Source organism: Saimiri boliviensis, chromosome 3, assembly GCF_048565385.1.
Source record: "Saimiri boliviensis isolate mSaiBol1 chromosome 3, mSaiBol1.pri, whole genome shotgun sequence".
NCBI lineage: Eukaryota > Metazoa > Chordata > Mammalia > Primates > Cebidae > Saimiri > Saimiri boliviensis.
In genome coordinates this window covers 100,659,757-100,672,624 of record NC_133451.1, presented here as the reverse complement: position 1 = coordinate 100,672,624, position 12,868 = coordinate 100,659,757, and the positions used below count along the sequence as shown (strand labels likewise).

At 40.6% G+C, this 12,868-nt stretch overlaps 1 long non-coding RNA gene across 1 annotated transcript in view; it reads left to right on the top strand.

The window, feature by feature from the left end:
• LOC101030116 (uncharacterized) overlaps positions 1-12,125 on the top strand; it is a 215,409-nt gene extending 203,284 nt beyond the window's left edge. The window contains exon 8 of the long non-coding RNA XR_012516915.1: positions 4,172-12,125. This is a non-coding gene — a long non-coding RNA (uncharacterized LOC101030116). The remainder of the gene's footprint in view (positions 1-4,171) is intronic.
• Positions 12,126-12,868: the final 743 nt, after the last annotated feature.

Below are 12,868 nucleotides of genomic sequence, written 5' to 3'. Positions count from 1 at the left end.
AGATTATTTTGTGGCCTAAAATGTGTTCTATCCCGGAGAATGTTCCATGTGCTGTTGAAAAGGATGTATATTTTGTGAGTATTGAATGAAATGTTCTATGAAAGTCTGTTAGGTTCATTTGATCTAAAATGCAGTTTAAATCCAAAGTTTCTTTGCTGATTTTTCTGTCTGTCTGAATAATCTGTCCAATGCTGAGAGTGGGGTATTGAAGTCCTCAACTATTATTGTATTGGAGTCTATTTCTTCCTATACATCTAATAAAATTGCTTTACATATCTGGATACTTCTATATTTGGTACATATATATTTACAATTCTTATATCTTCTTTCTGAATTGATCCCTTTGTCATTATAAAATGACCTTCTTTTTCCCTTTTTACAGTGTTTACATAAAGTCTGTTTCATCTGATACAAGTGTAGCTACCTCTGCTCACTTTTGGTTTCCATTTGCATGTGATGTCTTTTTCCCTTCATCCACTTTCAGTTCATATGTATCTTTACAAGCGAAGTAAGTTTTTTGTAGGTAGTATATAGTTAGGTCATGGTATTTTTCACATCCATTCAGCCAATTAAGTGGGGAATTTAATCTGGTTACACTTGAGGTTATTACTGATAGGTGGGAACTTGCTCCCGTCACTTCATTAGTTGTTTTCTTGTTGTTTTGTATGCCCTTTGGTCCTTCCTTTCCCTCTTGTTTATTATTGAGGTTTGGTGGTTATCTGTAGTGATAGGTTTGACTCTTCTCTTTTTCCTTTTTGTATCTGCTCTACCAGCAAGTTTTATACTTTTGAATGTTTTTGTGATAGTGATTATTGTCTTTTTCCTTCCAGATATAACACTCTCTCGAGCATATCTTGTAAGACCAATCTAGTGGTAATAAATTTCTTCAGTTTTTGTTTGTCTGGGGAATATGTTATTTCTCTCTCATTTCTGAATGATAGCTTTGCTGGGTATAGGATTTTGACTCGCAATTTTTTTTCTTTCAGCACTTTGAGTCTAGCATCTCATTTTTCTCCTGGTGTGTAATGTTTCTGCAGAAAATATGCTGTTAGTCTAATTGTGAGTCCCTTGCATTTGACTTGATGCTTTTCTCTTGCTATTTTTAGAACTGTCTCTTTCTTTTCCTTTTGACAATTTGACTATAATGTGCCCTGGGGAGAATCTTTTTGAGTTGAATCAATTTAGGGATTACCTAGTTTCCTGGACCTCCACAGAGACATGGGTATTCATATCTCTCCCCAGACTTGGAAAGTTTCAGCTATTGTTTAACTAAACAGGTTTTTTTTTTATGCCTTTTCCCTTCTCTTCGCCTTCTGGAACTCACATAATACAAATGTTCATTCCCTTAACGTCCCATACATCTTACAGGCTTTCTTCACACTCTTTCATTCTTGTTTCTTTTTTTTTTCTCCGAAAGGGGCATTTTATAAATTTTATAAAATTTATCTTTTTATAAATAAATGCCCCATCTTTGAGTTTAGAGGGTTTTTCTTCTACTTAAGTCTGCTGTTGATTTCTCCGTTGTATTTTAATTTCATTTATTGAATTCTTCAGTTGTAGGATTTCTGTTAGGTTCTTTTTTATGTTTTCTATCTCTTTGTTGAATTTATCATTCAAATTGTGAATTGTTTTCCTGTTTCTGTTGTCTTATTTATCTGTATATTCTTGTGTATTGTTATGCTTCCTTAAGATCATCATTTTGGTTTTCTTTTCTGTCTAGGCTGTAGAAGTTTTTGGCAGCAGTGGCAGTGGCATAGGTTGTTAATGTCTTTGTGTAAAGGCTTTTGGGAGTATTCCTATTCTTGTTTTCTCCACAATGGGGAGACTTAGCCAAGGAGATCCCTTTTGGTGTCAGGTCTGACATGGCCTAAAAGCAGCAGCATCAGGACTGGATTCCAGGTGCAAGTGCTTAGAATGGCTGTTGGGCTGGGGTCTTAGGCTCAGAGTCTTGAAAACTTTTTCTGGCACTTGGGTCCTGGGGTGCTTCTTCACTCCCTGTTGCAGAGTTAGATGTAGGTTGCCCATAGAGCCAGGATCTGTGTCTCTGAGTTATTTTCTAGAAGCTCGGGTCTGAGGGCTCAATTTTAGCCATGATTCTGCCTCTGAAGGGCAGAGCACAACACTGGCTTGACTCTGAATGCTTTGGACATTTTTGCCTGGGAAACAAGGTATGGATGCAATTTGAGAAACTAAGCCAATACAGCCTTGTTGGAACTTAGATCTCAGAGAATGAGGTACCACATAGTAGAGACTTTAGGCTCTGGGATGGTGGGGCTCCACAGCATCCCAGATTCTGTGAGGCCAGGTGCAGCAGCAGCAAGTGTTCCAAAACGGCAGAGAATATGTGTTGTTTGGACCCTGAGGAATCAGGGAGCAGCACAGCAATGATTCCATCCCCCAGGGAGAGAAGTGTCTCAGCAGCTCTTACTCCAGGAAATGAGTGCAGCTCCAGAGAATCACAGTACTAAGGTCGTTTGGTATGTAGAGTGAAATGTCTCATCTCAGCCATGCTCTGTTTCCTTGAATATGGGGTACTGCCTCACCTCAGCTCTGGGATGTGTAGCTGATCAGCTCAGCCAGGACATTAATTCCCCAGAGGAAGATAAACTGCTTCAGCTCAGGCTTCAGGAACATGATTGTTCCAGGCAACCCAGACATCATTTCCCTGGAACGCAGGGTGCCACTTCAGCTTAGTTATTGGGGTGCATGACCATTCTGGGTGGTCAAGGAACTATTTCCAAGGGATGCAGGTCACTGCTTCAGCTTAGGTACCAGAGAGATATGACTTCTCTGAGTAGCTAAGGTACTATTTTCTTCAGCCCCTGCCCAAGCACAGGGAAGAGTAAGTAGAGTACTTCCACCTCTGCTTGGCTCCACAGAGAAGGGTATAATAGTTATTTGCAGCTCAACTTATGGATGTCAGGCCACTGGGCTGGGGTGGTTCGGTGGTGGCTTAGCCTCAGGGATGAAGGGGAGCTATGGCTACTTGCCCCTGAAGCAAGACATGGTTTAGCCATAGTTCCAGTTCAAAGATAGTATAGCACAGTAGCTGTGTGGGCCACAAGGGAGGGGGCACAGTGTCAGCTCTTTCCCTGTGGGAAGCACAGCTATCTGGACTCCAGGCAACTCCCTCAGCTGGGCTTGGTGCCTGTGAGGACTGCGGAGGACTCCAGTGGTGACGTTGGTAGGTGTCCAGGGTGCTGATGGCGATTGCTACGATTCTTTTGCTTGCCTCTTCATCAAAGGGAGAAGTTCCTCCTGGTTCCAAGCTGATCCTAGTTGGGGGATGAAGTGGTAGAAGCCAGGCATTTTCTTATATTCTCTATGTGGTCCTACTAAGTTTCCATGCTCAGCAGGTTTCTGTTACTCCCGTGATGTACTCCAGAGGTCCCTCGCAGTTATTACTGTTAAAACATAGTTGTTTATTCATTGTTCTGGCTGTCTTTGATGAGCACGAGGGGGTTCTAGTCAACCATCTTGCTGATGTCACTCCAGCATGTATGTTTTCAATTTGGAAGTTCACTTTTTCTTTGCCAGTTTATAGAAGCACAATTTAATTTTTTAAATATTGATCTTATATTCTGCAACCTTTGCAGAATGCATGTGCTGCCATACGCAAATAGTTCTAGGAACTATTTTGTAAATTCTCTGAGATTTTCTACACAGACATGAGCAAATAGAGACAATCTTCCTATTCCCTTTCTTTCTTGCTTGCTTGCTTGCTTGCTTTCTCTCTCTCTTCCCTCCTTCCTTCCTTCCCTCCCTCCCTTCTTTCTTTCTCTCTCTCTCTTTCTTTCTCTTGATTGCACTGGCTAGAACTTACAGCATAATATTGAATAGGACTGGGGATAAAGAATAGCCTTGCCTTATTTCTGATCTTAAAGATCCTCCTCAGTGCTCTTGTCATCTCAGGCTATTGTTATGGGCCCAGAGGCTGCCCCCCACCCTTTTTTAACTATTCTCTTCCCATAGTTTTATTGTGTTTTCACCAATGCCCCAAGTACAGCAGTGTTTATAGCCCATCCTTCCACAGAATCAGGCTTCCATATGGGAGGGACGGAAAAGGGTCTGAGTGGAGTTAAGTGCCCCTCTAACAGCAGTTGCTTCCCATCCCCCATGCTGCACCCAAAGGACATCTTGCTAATGCTTAAATTTATTCATTCTTTTCTAGGAGCACCTGGCAACATTTGTGGAGAAAATCCTGAAAAGGGTGTAAATTCCTCCAATTTCAATTCCCCAAGGGGCTTCCCATTTTTACACCAGTGCCCCATTGGCCTCCACCACATCTCCAATCACCCCGCTGAACTCCTTTTACTTGGGTCCAGTTGAATCTACTTGTGTATGCCAGCACATGTATTTCTCTTCCTGCAGGCACCTGTTTCTCCTTCGACTGGGGGCCAGTGGATTGCCCTGAAACCTTAGCTCCTTGATGGGTTCAAGGAAATGCATGAATTTGCAGTTTGTCTGGCTTGGCAAGAATAAAAGCAAAATTCTTTCCAGCTGTTTAGATCCTTCAACAGAAACAAAAAAAATATATAACTTTTTTTGAATAACAATTATGACACACTGTACTACTCACACGGAGGTCCATATAGAGTTGTCCTTGGTTACTAGCTTAACTTAAAAGGAAATTTTACAGTGTCTATTAACATCTTCCAAAGCCATCTGCTACTAATGTGCTCACTACTGCTCTTTGTAACACAGATCCCTCAACTCAATTTTGCATAGGATATTGACATTTTATGCAAAAATGAGGGTACTCATTGAAAGGGTCTGATATAGTGGTTGCTGACCTATGAGGTCTTGCTTGGGTATGGCACTATTTCCCTTGAACATCTGTAGGAAGTCACACCTGATCGCTACTTCTACACTGATAATAGAGAGATTGAAAAGGAAGAACAGATTGCTGCTGAAAAGACAGAACAAAGAGGAGTTTTGGAGAGAATGCATTACTTATGTAGGCAGATTTACTGCAACTAAACCTGAGCTTGCAGATTCATCTGAAAGAATCCGCATCTATTCAGCATTGTTGAAGAATGAAGTGCTCAGATTGCTGCTGAAGACAGATCCATAGCTGCCACTTGCCCCCCAGAGTACAGAACTAAGGTGGATAGAAAATAAATCTCAGCTTGAGATATAATAATAATAGTAATAGTAATAATGATCGTATTTATGAAATAAACTTAAGAAAAAACTTAGATTCCTCTCCATGAGGATAATAAAATGACAAGAACAAAAGTATGTCTAATGCTTACTGAGCATTTGTTTTGTTGAAATTGAGCATTGAGCCAAATGCTTTCACATGCATTTTATCAATTAGTCCTTACAAAAATTCTAATATAATAGATATTTTCTCCAATTTATAGATGATGAAACTGAGGTTCAAACAGGTTTGCTGATACGGTTTAGATGTGTGGCCCCCTCCAAATCTCATGTTGAAATGTAATGCAAATATCGGAGGTGAGGCCTGGTGGGAGGTGTTTTGGTCTTGAAGGTGGATCTTTCATGAATATCTTGGTGCCATCCTCTCAGTAATGATGGAGTTCTTGCTCTATGAGTGCACGGAATATCTGGTTATTTAAAAGGGTCTGAGACCTCCTCTTTCTCTCTCACTCTGTCTCAGCATGTGATATGGTTTGGTTGTGTCCCCACCCAAACTTCATTTTGAATTCCCACATGTTGTGGGTGGGACCTGCTGGAGGTAATTATTCAATTACCATGGTGGCAGGTCTTTCCCATGCTGTTCTTGTGATACTGAATAAGTCTCATGAGATCTGATGGCTTTAAAAAGGGGAGTTTTGGCTGGGTACAGTGGCTCACACCTGTAATCCCAGCACTTTGGGAGGCCGAGGTGGGCAGGTCACAAGGTCAAGAGATCAAGACCATCCTGGCCAACATGGTAAAACCCCATCTCTACTAAAAGTACAAAAATTAGCTGGGCATGGTGGCACACGCCTGTAGACCCAGCTACTCGAGAGGTGGAGGCAAGATAATCGCTTGAACCAGGGAAGCAGAGGTTGCAGTGAGCTGAGATTGTACCACTGCACTCCAGCCTGGGCAACAGAGTAAGATTCCATCTCAAAAAAAAAGGCAGTGGGGAGCTTCCCGGCAGAAACTCTCTTCTCTTGTCACTGTAACTGGGGGGAGGGAGCAAAGGTGTCCTGAAGATGCTTTCAGTTTCAGTTTCCCCTATCTGAGGTGTCCAGGTCCTTGGCCTCTCTTGCCCCAGGAATGGGGGAAGGGGCCCTAGAGGTGCGGTGAACTTACTGTTTGAATAAAAACCACAGACCCAAAGAGTTTAGCAGAGAGTGATTTATTAGGCAGAGAGAGAGAGAGAGAGAGAGAGAGAGAGAGAGAGAGAGAGAGAAGGAGAGCAAGAGCTCTTACCCTGCTATGGAAAGGGAATCCAGAGGCGATATCCATGCAGATAAGGGCAGTGGGTTTTTAACCTTGGAGTTATTCCCGCCCCCTTTCATGTTCTTGTCCAATGAGAGGAGTTCTTTCAAACTTCCACTGGAGTGATTGATGTTTGAGTTTGATACTGGATTGACTGCTAGGTCCACAATAGAAGCCCTTCCTCCCAGAGCTTCTCGCAGCTTTCTGAACAAAGAAGCACACCTGGAATTTCTACTTGGCCCATGTGGGAAAGTCAGACAAAGAAGTTTACATTCCCAGATGGGGACATGGATGGAAGCACGACACTGGGAAATTCTTGCTCTTGAAACCACACCCCCTGTGGACTTGGTTTTCCTTAACACAGTCCCTCACCACCACGTGAGATGTTCCTTTCACCTTTTGCCATGATTGTGAGGCCTCCCCAGCCACATGGAACTGTGAGCCCAAAAACCTCTTTCCTTTGTAAACTACCCAGTCTTGCATATGTCTTTATAAGCAGTGTGAAAATGGACTAATACAACATGTGATGCATTGACTCCCCTTTTGCCTTTCACCATGATTGCAAGCTTCCTGAGGCCCTCACCAGAAACTGAGCAGATGTTGGTGCCATGCTTACACAGCCTGCAGAACCATGAGCCAAAATAAACCTCTTTTCTTTATAAGTTAACCAGTCTCAGGTGTTCCTTTACAGTAACAGCAGTGGATCAAAACAGGAAATTGCTATGGAGGAGTGGAGCATTGCTATAAAGTGACCTAAAAACGTGAAAGTGGTTTTGAAACTGGTTAAGGAGCAGAGGTGGGAAGGGTTGGGAGATCTCAGAAGAAGACAGGAAGGCAAGGGAAAGTTTGGAAGTTCTCAGAGTGGTAGTGACCACAAAATGCTGATAACAATATGAACAGTAAGAGCCAGCCCTACAACATCTCATAGGGAAAATAAGAATTCATTGGGAACTGGAGTAAATGTTTATTACGCCCTAGAAAATAATTTGGTTGCATTGTGTCCACATTTTAAAACTTTGTGGAAGATTGAACTTAAGATTGATAACTTAGTATATTTAGTGGAAGAAATTTCTAAGCAACAAAGCATTCAAGAAGCAGTGTGGCTGCTTCTAACACCCTGAAATCAGATACAGAAGCAAAGGAATGACTTAAATTGGAACTTATTCAAAGGGAATCACAGTGTAAAAAATTGGAAAATTTGCAACCTGGCCCTTTTGATAGAGAAAAGAATATTTTCAGCAGCAGAATTGAAGCAGGCTGTAAAGTAACCATTTTCTGGAGAGATTTGTATGACTAAAAGGGAGCCAAGTACTAATAGCCAGGCAGACAATGGGAAAAGGCCTTGAAGTCATTTCAGAAGTCTTCAGAACAGCTCCTCCCATTACAGACCTGGAGACCTCGCATGGGAGAATGGTTTCAGGGGCCAGGCTCAAGGCACAGCTACCATGCTCAGTCTCAAGACACTGTTCCCTGCATCCAGTTGTTCCAACTCCAGCTGTGGCTCAAAGGGCCCCAGATATAGCTCAGGCTGCCACTTTGGAAAGTACAAGTTTCCATAAGCCTTGGTGGTTTCTATGTAGTGTTAAGCCTGCAAGTGCACAGAATGCAGAGTAAAGGAGACTTGGCAGCTTCTGCCTAGATTTCACAAGATGCATGGACAAGCCTAGATGCTTAGGCAAAAGCCTGCTGTGGGGAAGAAGCCACCACAGAGACTCTCTACCCAGGCAGCGCTGAGGGGAAATGTGGGGTCAGAGCTCTCAGAGTCCCCACTGGGGCAGGCCCTAGTGGAGCTGTGGAAATGGGGCCACCACCTGCAGACCCTAGAATGGCAGAGTTACCAACTGCTTATAACCTCAGCATGGAAAAGCCATGGGGGCAAAGCTGCCCAAGGCCTTGAGAACCTGCCCAGTACATTAATGTGCCCAGGATGTAGGACATGGACTCAAAGATTGTTTCAGAGCTTTAAGATGTAATAACTGCCCTTCTGGGTTTCGGAATTGTATGGGGCCCAGCGCCTCTTTCTTTTGGTTAATTTCTGCCTTTTGGAATGGGAATGTTTACCTAATGCCTGTACCACCATTGTATCTCAAAAAGTGAACAACTTGTTTCGATTTTACAGGCTCACAGGTGAAAAAAACGTGCCTTGAGTCTCAAATGAGACTTTGGACTTTTGACTTTTGAAATGATGCTGAAACAAGTGAAAATTTGGGGGGACTATTGGGAGGAGATAATTGTATTTTGCGATGTGAGAAGAACGTGTTATTTGGGGCCCAGGATCAGAATTATATAGTTTGGATGTTTGTCCATTGCACCTTCTATAATTCTACAGATACTCCTTGATGAGACTGAACAGACAGACCTCAGCAAAGGGTGAGATCTACTTTCTGAATATTCCTATTTGTCATGTATTTATCAATACTCTAAAGGTAGGTCTACAGCAAGCATCAGATAAACGTGTTCAAACCAGACTCCTTCTTGAGATGAACCTCAAAAAGACACTGCTCAGCAGTCAATTTCAATCTGGTCATGTAGACTAGTCCTACCTTCCATGTAACCCCATTCTCTGAGATGTTTCTGCCTACAACTACCTCTATCCCCTTCAGCTCCTCCAAGCAGGAGGTTCAAGGCAAAGAGAAGGGTGAAAGGAAAAGGTGAAGTACGTAAATAAGAAAGAAAATATTCCACCAAGGGAGAATGTGTGCCACTATCCCAAAGACAACTATCCCAAAGGAAGGTAAAAATAGGTTTTGAGCAAGGATAACAGTGTAAAAGTTAATTTGAGGCTTCTTATGAGGGCTACTGAAAAGATTGTACTTATTTAGATGTTTATAGCCTGGCATATTACTTTAAAAATAATCCTTATTAACTTATATTCACACATAATATCCATATTCAATTCTTTATAATGTCAAATAAAAGGGAAATAATAACACCTTATGTTTGTATATTGTTTTACAGCTTACTGAGCACTTTTACAACCACAATCTCATTTGATCTTCACAATAAAGTTGTGAAGTAGCTAAGAAAGGTTATTATTAATTCCATTTTACAGTTGAGGAAACTGAGGCTCAGAGAGATTACATGAGTTACTCAAGATCACTCAGCCAGATAATAGGGACCAATAATAGAATCTGGTGTTTGAGACAGAATAGTGCTCTGCAAGGAACTACTGAAGCACCAGGTATGGCCAAAGAGAAAAATTTTCCATTTTATGGATTCAGGATTCAAACCAAGGTCTCAACAAGTTCAGGACTGAAACAGACCTTGAAGGCATGTTGACATGGAGCAGCAACATGTAGAAGGATCAGGTGAAAATTCTTTGCAAATAGGAAACTGGCTGTACAGTTTCAAGACAGGTGCAATTTTTATAACATCATTGCTAAAAAGGGGAAAGAGTAAGTACTAATAAAATGGAAGTCCAAGAAAGCCTTAGGAAGGTCACAGATAACCAAATAACGTGAAGTCTACTTTTGCCTACTCGGGGGGGGCGGGGGGAAGGAAAAAAAAATAAAGAAGAAAATAGAAATGGGGAAGATAGTTCCTCATTCCTGGAACTCTGTCTACCAAAAATTGTCAAGTATTTCTAATCTCCCCACAAGACATACACAAATAATTTCAGAACTAAATGTCTGTGTGTGTGTGTGTGTGTGTGTGTGTGTGTGTGTGTGTGTGATGTGTATGTGTGTGTTATGTGTATATACAATTATAGACTAAGTTAATGGTGAATAATTTACATAATTCAAGGATATAAGTTTTCTAAGCATGAGACCAATGCAAAGATTGTAAAGAAAAGATTTATAGATACAATTAAACAAAATTTAAACATCTCTCTCTTAAATCAAAATAAAATGCTATTCAATTTTAGAAGAAAATGCTGTAAAAATTAAAAGAAAAAATATAAAAATATTTGGAAAACATACCTCTCACAAGAGGTTAATGTCTTCAGTTTTAACATCTCTAATGTACTAATGATGATTATGAGGACTGTGAAATTAACTTTCCATTTAAAAAAAACACAGGTTTGGTGAATTAACACAAGAACAGAAAACCATATGCTGCATGTTCTCAATTGTAAGTGGGAGCTAAGCATTGGGTGCAAATGAATGTAAAGATGGAGAAAATAGACACTAGTGGCTACAAAATGTGGGAGAGAGGGAGAGAGACAAGGGCTGAAAAACTACTCATTGTGTACTATGCTTGCTGTCTGAATGACAGGATCATTTGTATGCCAAACCTCAGCATCACGCAATATATCCATGAACAACAAATCTGCATGTGTACCCCCTGAATCAAAAGTAAAAGTTGAAATTATGAAAAATTTTAAATAGTGAAAATTAAAAAACATAAGCTTGGTTCTCTGTCTGTTATTGATGTATAGGAATGCTTGCTATTTCTGCACATTGATTTTGTATCCCAAGACTTTGCTGAAGTTGCTTACTACTTTAAGGAGATTTTGGCCTGAGATGGTGGGGTCTTCTAAATCTACAATCATGTCATCTGCAAATAGAGATAATTTGACTTTCTTGTTTCCTAATCGAATACCCTTTATTTCTTTTTCTTGCCTGATGGCTCTGACTAGAACTTCCAATATTATATTGAATAGGAATGGTGAGAGAGGGCATCCTTGTCTAGTGCCAGTTTTCAGAGGGAATGCTTCCAGTTTTTGCCCATTCAGTATGATACTGGCTGTGGGTTTGTCACAAATAGCTTTGATTATTTTAAGATACATTCCATCGATACCAAGTTTATGAGCAAACTCCCATTCACAATAGCTACAAAGAGAATAAAATACCTAGGAATACAATTAACAAAGGATGTAAAGGACCTCTTCAAGGAGAATTACAAACCACTGCTCAAGGAAATAAGAGAGGACACAAACAGATGGAAAAACATTCCATGCTTATGGTTAGGAAGAATCAATATCATGAAAGTGGCCATTCTGCCCAAAGTAATTTACAGATTCAATGCTATCCCCATCAAGCTACCATTGACCTTCTTCACAGAACTGGAAAAAACCACCTTAAACTTCATATGGAACCAAAAAAGAGCCTGCATAGCCAAGACAATCCGAAACAAAAGGAACAAAGTTGGAGGCATCACACTACCAGACTTCAAACTATACTACAAGGCTACAGTAATCAAAACAGCATGGTACTGTTACCAAAACAGATATAAACCAATGGAACAGGACAGAGACCTCAGAAGCAATGCCACACATCTACACCCATCTGATCTTTGACAAACCTGACAAAAACAAGCAATGGGGAAAGGATTCCTTGTTTAATAAATAGTTTCAGAAAACTGGCTAGCCATGAGCAGAAAGTTGAAACTGGACCCCTTCCTTATACCTTACCCTAAAATTAACTCCAGATGGAGCAAAGATTTAAACATAAGACCAAACGCCTTAAAAACCCTAGAAGAAAACCTCAGCAATACCATTGAGGACATAAACATAGGCAAGGATTTTATGACTAAAACACCAAAAGCATTGGCAACAAAAGCCAAAATAGACAAATAGGACCTAATTAAACTCAAGAGTTTCTGCACAGCAAAAGAAGCAACCACTTGAGTGAACCAGCAACCAATAGAATGGGAAAAAAAATTTTTGCAAGCAACCCATCTGACAAAGAGCCAATACCCAGATTCTACAAAGAACTAAAGCAGATTTACAAAAAAAAAAAAAAAAAAAAAAAAAAAAAAAAAAAAAAAAAAAAAAAAAAACCAAAAGAACCAGTTCAAAAGTGGATGAAGGATATGAACAGACAGTTTTCAAAAGAAGATATTTATGAAGCCAACAAACTTATGAAAAAATGCTCATCATCACTAGTCATTAGAGAACTGCAAATCAAAACCACATTGAGATACCATCTCACACCAGTTAGAATGGCAATCATTAAAAAATCTGGAGACAACAGATGCTGGAGAAGATGTGGAGAAATAAGAACACTTTTACACTGTTGGTGGGAGTGTAAATTAATTCAACCATTGTGGAAGACAGTGTGGCTATTCCTCAAGGATCTAAAAATAGAAATTCTGTTTGACCCAGCAATCCCATTACTGGGTATATGCCCAAAGGATTATAAATCATTCTATTATAAAGACACATGCATACGTATGTTCATTGTGGCACTGTTTACAATAGCAAAGACTTGGAACCAACCCAAATGTCCATCAATGATAGACTGGACAAAGAAAATGTGACACATATACACCATGGAATACTATGCATTCTTAAAAAAGGATGAGTATATGTCCTTTGTTGAAACATAGATGAATCTGGAAACCATCATTCTCAGCAAACTGACACAAGAACAGAAGACCAAACACTGTATGTCTTCACTCATAGGCGGTGATGAACAATGAGAGCACATGGGAACAGGGAGGTTAACAGGGGTAGGTAGGGGGAGTGGGGGCAGGGGAGGGGAGGGACAATGGGGGGTGAGGAGGTTGTGGAGGGATAACACAAGGAGAA